The sequence below is a fragment of the Heliconius melpomene genome, chromosome 13, assembly GCF_056956725.1.
Source record: "Heliconius melpomene rosina isolate 202511_hmr_F chromosome 13, ASM5695672v1, whole genome shotgun sequence".
NCBI classification, from domain to species: Eukaryota; Metazoa; Arthropoda; class Insecta; order Lepidoptera; family Nymphalidae; genus Heliconius; species Heliconius melpomene.
The window spans coordinates 13,595,978-13,607,986 of NC_140401.1; the positions used below are offsets into that span (position 1 = coordinate 13,595,978).

General features: G+C 30.9%; 1 non-coding gene across 1 annotated transcript; it reads right to left on the reverse strand.

The window, feature by feature from the left end:
• Nucleotides 1-7,676: 7,676 nt before the first annotated feature.
• Nucleotides 7,677-7,758, reverse strand: TRNAL-AAG (transfer RNA leucine (anticodon AAG)). Its single transcript has one exon. It is a non-coding gene; the product is annotated as a tRNA-Leu (tRNA).
• Nucleotides 7,759-12,009: the final 4,251 nt, after the last annotated feature.

Consider the following 12,009-nt stretch of genomic DNA (forward strand, 5'->3'; position numbering starts at 1 on the left):
TAGGGTAGCTTAATATTATAATGTTTTTTTTGTAGTTTTATAAGTGTAGGATAACTAATAACTAAATAAACTTGATCGTAGATCGATCTCCCATTAAAAGTCTCAGATATCTTTTACTAGACCAACCTTTACTAGACAAACTAACAATGTAATAAAAAGAAGCTCACTTCAAAACTCACAAAAGAACTTAAAATTCAAAAGAGTAAAAAAAAAATAAACTCATTTCTAATTTTGTTATTATTATGAAACTTAGCATTTATACGTAGATCAAGTGGCAAAGTAATAATGTAGTACTTACTATCAGGCTGATACGATGACGAAGGCTGAAAGTGGAAGACGAATATTTAGTGTAGTTTCGTCTTTATAACATACGAGTATATTCTAACGATGGTTAATTGAAATCTAAGAGGATTTATAGTTTTTTATGTTAATAATTTAGTATATGGAAAAGTAGCAGCCCCGTGCGGCTTCGCCTTCGTCGTGCGGATTAAAGTGAAAAATGTAAAAAAAGTGATTTCTGTCAATTTTTTCTTCGCTCTAAATTTTATCTTTATTATCTCTCAGATGATAAATTGTCAACAAAAACAGCTAAGTTAATGATTCATCGCACACGTGACTAAAAGGCTATTTAGCTCAACCCAACGCCCTGGAACAAAGTTATAAATGTTCATGAATTATTCATACGCGTTCACAAACAGTTAGGGAAGAAATATAAATCTTTATAATATGTTGAAATTACTTTTATTGTAATTTTAAAACTTGAAAGTTAAAAAGTTTATTGATAAAGCACATTAAAGAGGCAAAAAGAAAATTGCAGGATTTATACATAGATAATATATTCGAGGTTTCGCTTTCTCCGAGGTTCGCTCGCTAATCTCCGTTCGCTTCGCTCGCTGGAATGACTGGAAAATTGAACCACTTTGAGAAATACAATCCACTACTTACTTCTGATATTCTTATTGTCATGGTACTGTTAAAACATTCTCATAAAAACTGATGAAGTTAAAACAAAATATAATGATAATTATTTTATTAAACAGTAGAGAGTAGAGAGACAGTAGAGAGAGTACTCAGTTCAGTCAGGCATTATTGGCATTGTTTTCAACAAACCGTTACTTGTTAGTTTTTAAACGAATATTTTTTGAAGAATTTAAATAATTTCTTACATATACATAAGTTAGTATAATTCGGAAAATGAACTCATTTCACTTTAGATTATAGATTAAGAGACAAACGTTCAAACAGTTTTATTCTATAGCATATATACTCGTATGTTATATATAACACATATATTTTTTAAAATTTAGATATCGTAGGATGTTTTATTGTTTAAAAAACAGTTAGAAGTGCATATCCGTATGAAATATTACGCCACTCATGAATAATACATAGCACATGTAACATTGTAGGTACGTGGGATGATTACATTTGTTTGAAGCAAAATGCTATTCACATTAGAATTTATAACTAGAAACATGAATATATATTGAAATAATATCACTATTTTAAAATAGATAAGCAAAAAAGCCTTACAATAAGAGAAGTCTCCGAAAAAGAGAACGACACTAGAGCGAAGAAACGGAATTATAAATTTAAATAAATATGTCAAGTCAAGTTATGCTTTAAGTGCGGTGTGTATTTATATTGTAGTCTCATAAGATTGCTTTCGTTTTTAGTATAAGAATTATGATTGTATACAACGTTGGTTTCCTATTAAATAATTAAAATAAAAAATATTTCTTTTCTTGGATTGGGTTCGAACCCAGTACCAGTCGCTTTTACGGTCACACTTTGGGCCTCTCCGCCACGGCTGGGAATATTTACTGGAATCAATATTATATATAAGCATTATAATATAACATAACATCACGAGCCTTCCTCGAAGGCACATGACCTCCTTACAAAACCCCCAAAGACCGGATAACAGATTATCAGAAGCGACAATACTAGGACAAAACCCTTTGAAAGGCTTAACCTACTTTAAATTGACAAATAAAACTTAAATATAATTTAAATATCTTTACATAAGTATTCAATCCTGTAAATAATAGTATGGGCAGAGGGAATCTAGTGTTAGGTCACTCCGTTTTCAACTGTCGCCAATTTTCGAGACAGCGTGTTGAGTGGCGAAACTCAATGCTGCATTTTGTATTGTTACCAGTTTTACAGCCAGAGGTTACGCCACCACCCTATGATAGTCTCACACTAAATAATTTATTAATCTTTATAAGGCATTATGAATCAACCAAAAAATAATATTTGTTCAAAAAGTCGTAAGAAATGCAGTTCTGTATAAAAAATAATAAGGATACGTAAAGTAATTTTATTAACATATATTAAAGTTTCAATTATGTGCATGACAGAAGAATTTAAGTCACATTTTGAATAAGTGCCATTTTCTAAAATACCGAGTGAAGAGACACTGAAATATGCCCTTATGAAATGAATTTATAAATGTTTTTTTACTCCATTCATATGAAAGTAACACTTTTGTAAAAAGCTTTTTAGTTTTATTTTTTTTATAATTTCCTCTAGTGACAGAACGTTCCAATAATGGAGTTAGTTCAGCCGTAATTCATCATCAATCATCGCTTTTTTGAACTTTATTGTAAACTCTTTGCTATATTGCATAACATGTTAGAAACAATTTGTATTGAAATGAAACTCTACGCTTTGTTTTGCCACTACGAGAGAAATGAAAATAATTCACTTCATCGAATAGTGATCGAGTTAATAACCATCGCGATTACGTCAGACTATACCCCACTGCGCCACTACGGCCTTTAATAATAAAATTACATATTTCAGTTACTATTAGAAAATAATGTTTTAAAAACACTTCTCATTTCAATATATTAAATAAATGAACTCATAAAGTACCTAGCATAAGGCAAGTAAAATGATCTTTTAATATAATATCTAACAAAGGATACAATGTGAAGTAAAGGAAGCCCTCGCCGGATTAGAATCCGGATAAACGCCGTCTTCCTGTATAGACTTGCTCTTTGATCCGCTTACAATTTGACTTTAGTATAAAATATTTGTTTTCCATGCATCATATATCACAATAGGAGGTTTATTGAAGATTTGTAGAAAATTACAATTGACTTGAAGCCGTTATGGCGTCCTGGTACAAGTGTGTAATTGTAAAAGCGACGGTTGCGAGTTCACTTCTTACTCGATATGGGCTATATCCTCGTTGGGCGAGTACGACTTGCAATTAACTAGTTTTTTTTATTTAATTTAAGATTTTTCTAACAATTGAAGAAAAAAACATAAAATATCTTACTCGCACGTGTTACTGACATAGAGACGGAGTGATTTAACATTATTTTTCTCTGCCTACCGCGCTATACGCGCAATACAGCGTTAAGCTAAAAAGAATTATTTACGTATTTTACAGCATGTAATAAATCTGTCGACATAAAAACTGTAATCTACACGCACGGATGCACGAAACTGGCTCAGGATGAAATAGTAAGAGGATTAAAGGATTTCTGTGGCGACGTTTCTAATGACACCGGGTTGCTCTAGACGTCGAATAGTTCTTTTTTGTTTGTTTTGTTTTGTTTTGTAAGATAAAGCTTTTTAGAGAAGACTAGTGCATTGCCATTTTGTAATACTTTTTATGGTTAAATTTACACTGACGCGGAGATCAAATTCTACTTAAAAGGAGGAGATACGTGGATTATGTTGTTTGTAATAATATTTGAATACCTAATATTCTATTTAGACAAAATACAATTTAGGTTGTGCCATCTAACATACGAAGCTTTTACACTAAGATAAATTGTAGAACAAAATAATCTTTCACTCTTTTCTCTATTACAATAACCCAATAGTAAAACTTTCCTTTTCCATGTCCTTGAAGGTTCACCGCAAATCTTCATATAGACGACATGTCACTTTAGTTGGCACTCTATTGTACATACAAAGATTTCCTCAAAGAAAGCTTAAGTGTATGCATATAGAAGCTTTCGGAAAATAAAAGATTTTCGTACCGTGTTTCTACGTGACTATGATGGATAGATAGAGATACCTTTAACTATATATAGATACAGATATAGATAGATAACAATGTGTACTAAATCTACTCGATACTGGGTAGCGAGCATTCAGTGGAATAACAATTACTCAAATCTCTTGTTTTTTTTTCTTACTTTTGGTTTAATCCCGTATATATCAGGCCAAAGGGCGCTTCTAACGCACTGCCTAATTTTTAAGACATTACACACATTTTCAGGCACGGAACTGTACGCCGCGTTTTGTCTTAGTCAGAACGAGGAAATGTAAATTATTTAAATAAATTAGGGCCCAGGGTATTCCCGGTGTCATAATCATACTCACAATCTTCGAATTCTTTTTACAATCGGACACTTTGCCGCTGCCCTTATATGACTAGTATCCAAACATTATATTTAAGTAATTTTAATTTTTACGCTATAGTATGTTTTTAGCTTTCAATTATATCGTTGCAATATATTTTATTTTATTTTTTTGGAATATTTTTATTTTTAATACACATATAATTGCATTTTGAAGAAAACTATACTATCAAAATTATCCCAGTTTGTTGTTGGGGTTCACCATCTAACCCGCTAGAGATGTTTGAAAAAAAAATTGGTATATTCTATTCCACTCCAATATTCTTCTTCTATATTAAACATATTTCCCTAGAAACGCCAATACAAAGTTTAAATTTAACGAACCTAATCGTTACCTAAAGTATATGAAACACTGTATAGTTGGGACATCCTGAGTTTCTCCTTCGATCTTCAGAACTTTCACAGTATAAAGTTTAACTCGTAGAGTGACTCGTGCCGCGGCCATTTCAACTCATATTACTTTTATACGATACTTAGTTTTTGTTTTTCTAATGCAATTTCAATGTTTGTTCAAGTATGTTAATGATGATAACGTATCATTTCTTCTTCTTTTAAATTTTGTATAAAAAAAGGACGCATTAGTTTTTAAAAAAGGAACCAAAGATAGTCCAATTAAATCGTTTATATACATTATATTACTTTTCTATGTATATTAACGGCCGTTACGATAATCAAAATGGATGTGTTATTAACTTCTCTCGACAACCCCGGTAAAAGACAGATATATAATGTTGTTCACAGTTCTACAAATATGCTGTTTACGTTTACTATATTCATATATATATATATTCTTAATTGTAAAGAAAATGTATAAGAAGCAACATTAAAAGGTTAATTAACATAATGGGCTTATTTCTTAAAGGAAACTCCTCCAACCAGCGGAAGATGATGATAGCCAAACAGCGGGAAAAGAGCAATTATAAAATAAAAAACAAAAATGTAAAATTATAAATTGTTAAAAATTTGATATGAAATATATATATTTTATTATATGTCACCACCTTTTTTTTCTTGACACTCTAAAACCATTTGGAAGATATTATGAACCGGGTGACGGAATTCATTCATGTTTTCCTGTCTCGACAGAGGAATGACGAATAATTTTTAAAACATTAACACAAAAGCTACTACGACTGGGCATGTAATCAATAACCATCAGATTTTCAACTAGGTATCAATCCTGTCTAAAAATATACTGAAATTTTAGATAAAATTATATTACACAAAACAGTTTTGACAGACTTTTCGTACAAACAACTATCAGCATTAATTAACGAAGACCATACAATTACTTTACAGTTCTACGAATTGATTTCAATCTGTGCCTCTCTCTCCTCGTGCCGACCACGTGATGGTCACGCGTCTATGAAATTGACAGTGAGTGATAATGTCATCAGCATTGTACAGCATTGAGGGAAACTGCCTTAACCAATACTCTCAGAATCCTTCACTAAGGAAATTCAACTTTATTTTTAAAACTATAGGGTTCAAAATAATAGATTTTGATAAACAAATACATGTGACAATACCAATATAATGACATTAGTTTGATGTAATTTTAGACTTTATTGCATTGTAATAGAGGTTAGTGTTAGTGTAAAATAAAAGTTAGCTTGTGGGGCTATTTCAGATGTCAAATGAGTCGTGATACCGGGGCGTAGGTGGTGAAAAGAGGGGACACTTACAGAGTAATTTGTACCAGAATTCTTCTAAAATTAGGTTGATAATTAGTTCTTACAATAAATATTATTAAGTTTTTAAGTGAATATTTTGTATAGCTAGTTAGAATATAATATTAATAGATAAAATAAACTTTACTTTTATTTTTGTTTATTTACACCAACAAAAATGTGCTCTAGTTATAGAAATCTGGATCTTTTGTAGGAATATTAAAAACCTCTAATAGTATTTATCTATACTGATATTTTTAAATTTCAGAAATATCTGTATTAAACATCATACATACAGAAAGTGAGGAACGTAGTGTCTTAACACTAGGTTCCCTCTGCCGCGGGCCTCGTACATAATGTCAACCTGAACAACAAAAAATAAACACTAAGACAAAATTACTCTGTACAAAAACCAATTTCCTCGCTGCGTGGTCTGTCTAACTCGCCGCTGGTAATATTCTCACGTGGTACGAGTAGGTACATACAATTTGATCGCAATTAAATTATAGCGTTGCGTACCAATTACTGGAACCAATTAGGGGGAATAATATTGGCCCTTGGCTATTGTGGACATACAAGGTTGATTTGACTGGAGATTTGGTGTTTTTATTATTTTTTCATATATTTGAAGAAATTAAAGCAATATTTTTTAGGTAAGGCATAGGAATTTGGGGGGTCGGTAGTGACCACCCCAGATTATTGTAGTGCCCACCCCTGAATCTTAGTAACAAATAATTAAGAGATTTTTAAACAAAAGATCTGCTAACAGTGCGCATAGCTTTACGTACAAATACAGAGAAAAGCTGAAAAAAAATTAGTATTTCCAAAGGAAAAATAGATACAAAAGTATAATTATGTTACATGTACCTACCAATATAAATATATGTAATATTATTGAATACAACTTATATATTTTAAAGTAACATAACATTTTAATAGAATAGATGCTCATTAAGAAGACTAAACGATATTATTTGTAAGACAAAACTATAATACATCATTAGTGCTACTAAGTAAATACAAGTGCTCTTGCAAGAGCTTACAGTTTGATTTTAATTAGTGACGTGAATTTTTCAGAAATCTATTGTCATTATTTTTTATATATTTTTTTTGAGTGGCACAAACGTGCGATTGTAAGCGCAACGGTTGTGGATCCGATTCCCGCTTGAGGAAATTACATATTTAAATGTTTTATTTTCCTCGCACTGGTAACTGGACAAGTCGCGGCATTGAATTCTGCCACTCGAAATATCTTTAGAATTTGGGGGAAAGTGGGAAATTCAACTCTAGGTTCCCACGTTCCCACTGCCTACTCTACCTTCTCTGTGTTATAAAAAAATATTTTGTTTGCTTATCATCAGAAATATCGTTACAGGCTCCAATATGATTTTTTATTTGACCGAATGAAAATCGAACCCTCAATTATCGTCTTTACACTCAGGCTCCAACTACTCCAAGACAATATTAATATTTCAATAATATTTCAACCTATTTGTGAAATCTCTGTGAAATCTGTTAAAAAAATAAATTCTCAATAGTGTAGAATAAAAAAAGCTTATTCAAAACTTAAAACAATGGGAAATAATATAAAGATTAAATTTTTAGTTCAGTTCAAAAAACTTGGCAGCGGTGGGATTCGAACCCACGCCTCCGAAGAGACTGGTGCCTTAAACCAGCGCCTTAGACCGCTCGGCCACGCTACCACTGCTTAACTAAAGTTGAAATATTCTATCAGATATTTAATAATAAAGGATAAAATATATCATTATATTGAAGTTATAATTATAACATTTTCAATATAATATACAAAGACAGGAAGCCTCTCGTGGCGCAGGGGCTCAGCAACTGTAAACGCGGCAAAGTATGAGTTAGATTCCCACTCGGGGAAATTAAATATTTAATCTTTTTATGTTCTTCGCTTTAGGTTGGTTCCCGTTAGGGAACTATTTACAATTACAATTATGAAATTTAGCAAGATGTGCGAACTTTCAGGACAAATATAAATAAGGCCATAAAATATGCCATAAAAAAACGCAATTTAGGCTTGTAAACTTTTATAAGTTGTTCTTCCCGTTGATCTACAATCCTGAAATTGGTAGGAAACTCTCGTTGAGTGGACAAGTCGGACTTGCCGTGACTTGACTGTTTAATTTTTAAAATATTTTTTTACTAACTATACTTTTAGTGGTCACGTTGATTTGACTGTTTAATTTTTAAAACATTTTTTTCTGACTCTACTTATAGTGATCACGCATACACTTGAAAAGGTCGACTTTAGCCTTTTGTTACCTCGACAACTGTACACTATTTTCATATTTTTGTCTACAGTATATACGAGTACATATGCTACATTTATTGTATAGGACCTAGATTTTGAACCATTCAATCTATTGTTCAAAACCACATTAGAATTTATCAGTTGCAAACGATTCTCCTATATTCAATGTAAAAATTAATATGAAAAAAATATTAACGGAGATCGTACCTAAGCAAATATTATATTATCAAATACCACGAAACAAAATAAGATTCGCCACTCAGTGCTTATTAGAGTAGCAAAATCGAATCATCCTGTTCAAATTTGGTCAAGTCTATGAATTAATTAAGAAATCTGGGGTAAACACTCAATGGAGGTAAATAAACCTAAAGGGTATTAAAATCTTTTAGTAAAAATTAATTTATTCATTTTATACTTTAGTTTACATTTATATTTATTTATATTTATAATATAGAGATTAAGGGTTTTTTGGTTAAACCCTTGATAATTTCAGGTACTACTGGTTCAAATTGTATTTTTTTGTGTTGATTAGTCCGTTATTCGAGGAGGGCAAGCATTGGGCTTACTGGCATCGGATTAAACATATTTCAACGCTCCTTTTCCACTTTTTGCTAGAATTTAAGATATTTCGTGTTGAGTGGCGGAAGTTAACGCCGCGCTATACTTTGTTACCAGATCGAAGAAATGAAAATGATTAATTTTATCAAATGAGAATCGAACCCACAACCATTTCGTTAACAATCATTCTCTGGGCCACTGAACCTCTGTGGAATGGTTCAATACATTTGAACAGACATTATAAGCAAAGTATTAAAAGATTAGACAGACCAAGGTTCTTAAAGAAAACATAATAGAAAAGTGGAAAACATATGAAAATGTCGTTATACTCTAAGAAATAACATGTTCGTGCATTTGAATTGTTAAAACCACATATTATAAATGAAATTTGAAGAAAATTTCATTTCTAAAGCAACAATAAATCTTGTCCATACTGTACGTATTGTATTTATTCGCTGAATTTACGATATTTGTTGTCTCGTCGGTTTATATTGATATCGTTTTCGTATTATAATGTCAGCCATTGTTAAAGGAATGTACCTATAGTTTGTAGTGTGAAAAATTTTCCAAATGTTTACAATAAAAGTATTTTTTTATTGATTTTCAATGTGAAACTGTCTAAACTATAAACGTATGCGCGAGTTGTGGGTTCGACGAACTCAAGAAGAATATTTCTCAATTTTTTTTCTTAAATTGGACAGAAACTTATGTAAGATTCTCTTGCTTAAGTACCTAATAAAAATAAAATAATTTAAATTATTGAACTGATTTAATCTTGTAACACTTGGTAACTTGGCAACACCAACGGAGTGGGGATCGGGCGGCCGGCAGATCGTCTCGGGGCTGTCTACGTTAGAAAATGATAACGATAGGACGTATAAGGTGTAGTAGTGGACGCATAGAAGAAGTTTTATTGGACAACTCCTTTCCTATTTACACTTAAGAACAAAATATCGGAACCCTAAATTCTTTAAGGTCTCGTCTCGTATGTTAATAGAAGCATTTAATCTAAGAATATTAAAACATTTCTTCCTATAAAAATCACTTACAATCATGATATTCTTGTCTGAACATAGAAAAAATAGCGTTCTTGTGTTATTTTAAATAATAATAACTCACAATTTTTTTCATCGTTTTTTAAATGAAAAAGCTTTTAGTGTAAGTAATCTGTGTAAGTATCCATCTAACCTTTAGGTTTTTCCTTTACTAATCGATTACGGTCTTAATAATTCAAAGCCTAGACGACTAATGTTTGGCTAAATGTTAACATTATTTTAAAATTCCTTTTATAATATAATAGAAATAGAAAGTATTTTTGTCTGTTGTTTCAAAAAAATATATCAGTTTTGTAAACTATGGCAATTTAAAAAAACTAAACATTACACGAACTAAACTTCAAGAATTCTGCGAAAATGATCTAAAAAATAAACTATTCGTAGCAAGAACGTAGTGTCTGTTGCGAGGAAAATTGAGTGCAAAGTAATCTATTATTTTTCTTTTTACATTTTATTAAGTGAGTGAGAGAAGCCTGACGATAAAAAACAAAGTCAATATTGAGAAAATTATGACATTTTTCATTGTGTTACCGTATTCCCAAAGTTATAATGGAAAAACACTAAACTCTAGGAAAATTCAATTTGGTTAGACCATAAAGTAAAATTCAATAACGTAAGTAAATGTTTCGTTAACGTTGTCATAAAAATGATCCCGATATTACTTTGTTATTTGAGCAACATAACGTCCAATAATGTTGTTCAGGTGGCAGTTTCATCACAAGTTGTGGCCATCGTGGAAAAGAGTCTGGACCTTATGTTTGTGGGTTTGATTTCCTAGAGCTCATGAATTATTTTGTTCCCCTTCTCTTCTCTCTCTTTTTCTTTCTTTTATTGTTTGCACTGCTCTGCCTGCCAGTTTATTTTCATTTTTGATATTCTCGACTAGTTTGATGACTTAATAAGTTGTATGCTTTCATTGTATATGTATTTTAAAGCTTAATCTTCCTTGACATGAACTCGGAACCTTTCTCTTTCATATATAAGCCAGAAAAGAACTCAGAATAATAGAAACTATCATATTTACCAAAAAAAACTCTTTTTCGTTATACAATTACAATAATATGAAAATATATTCATAAGCAATAAACAATACTAACAAGGTCTATTGTGTGGAAAAATCTCTAACATCTTTTATAATATAACAATAAACTCGTCGGGATCAGATGCTCTAATTTTATTTCCATTTTAACAATGTATTGTAAAATGTTCGCTATTACACTAATTTTATATAGAGGCATCTAATTTTAAATTAAAATTACAAAGAATTCTAATTGCATAGAATAGCATCAAGAAATATATATATAAAAATTAATAAATAAAAACCACAATTTGAAACCGCTTTCGAAGAGGAAGAGAGGTTGTCTCATCATCATCTAATGACGATTTAGATTTGTATGCTTTGAAAAGAATTAATTTTATCCAGAATTGAATAGAATGCTAACATTAAAAAACTGTATAAAAACGCTCTAATATAAAAAAAAACACTTTTCCACGGTTTCCGAGAATACATGGAAATTAGATTTTTATATCTAAACTTGTAAGTAAAAAACAGCGTGGTTTCCATTGAAAATGAAAAATAATTAAATAAAAGTCTAAGCCATAATTGATCGAACAAATGTTAAAAGTGGCAAAATTACTCCGATAATTTATATTTGTAGAATCTTTCTCAATATAGTTAAGAGCAATGTTAGAGTGGTGTATTATGAGAAACTGTGAACAAATTGAAACATTTCAACGGAAAAATTTAATGGAAGAGAGTTCAATTTTAAACTGGATGGTCTCTAATGAAAAACCCTCCAAGGAAGAACGATTTTAAAACTTACTATATAATAGACATATAGACAAATGGTTATTCGATCTTATGAACTTAATAAAAATAAATAAAACATACTTTTATTTATTTAGGTTTCGTTGAATAGTAGGCGGTCTCTACCTACAAATTTAAAATTCGTCCCCTAGAGTATTCATACTCCTCACTTACTTGTCACGAACAGAAACATTTGTCATAAAAAATATTTATGTCAAAAACCTTATATGATAAAGTTCACCCATTTTGCACCCTT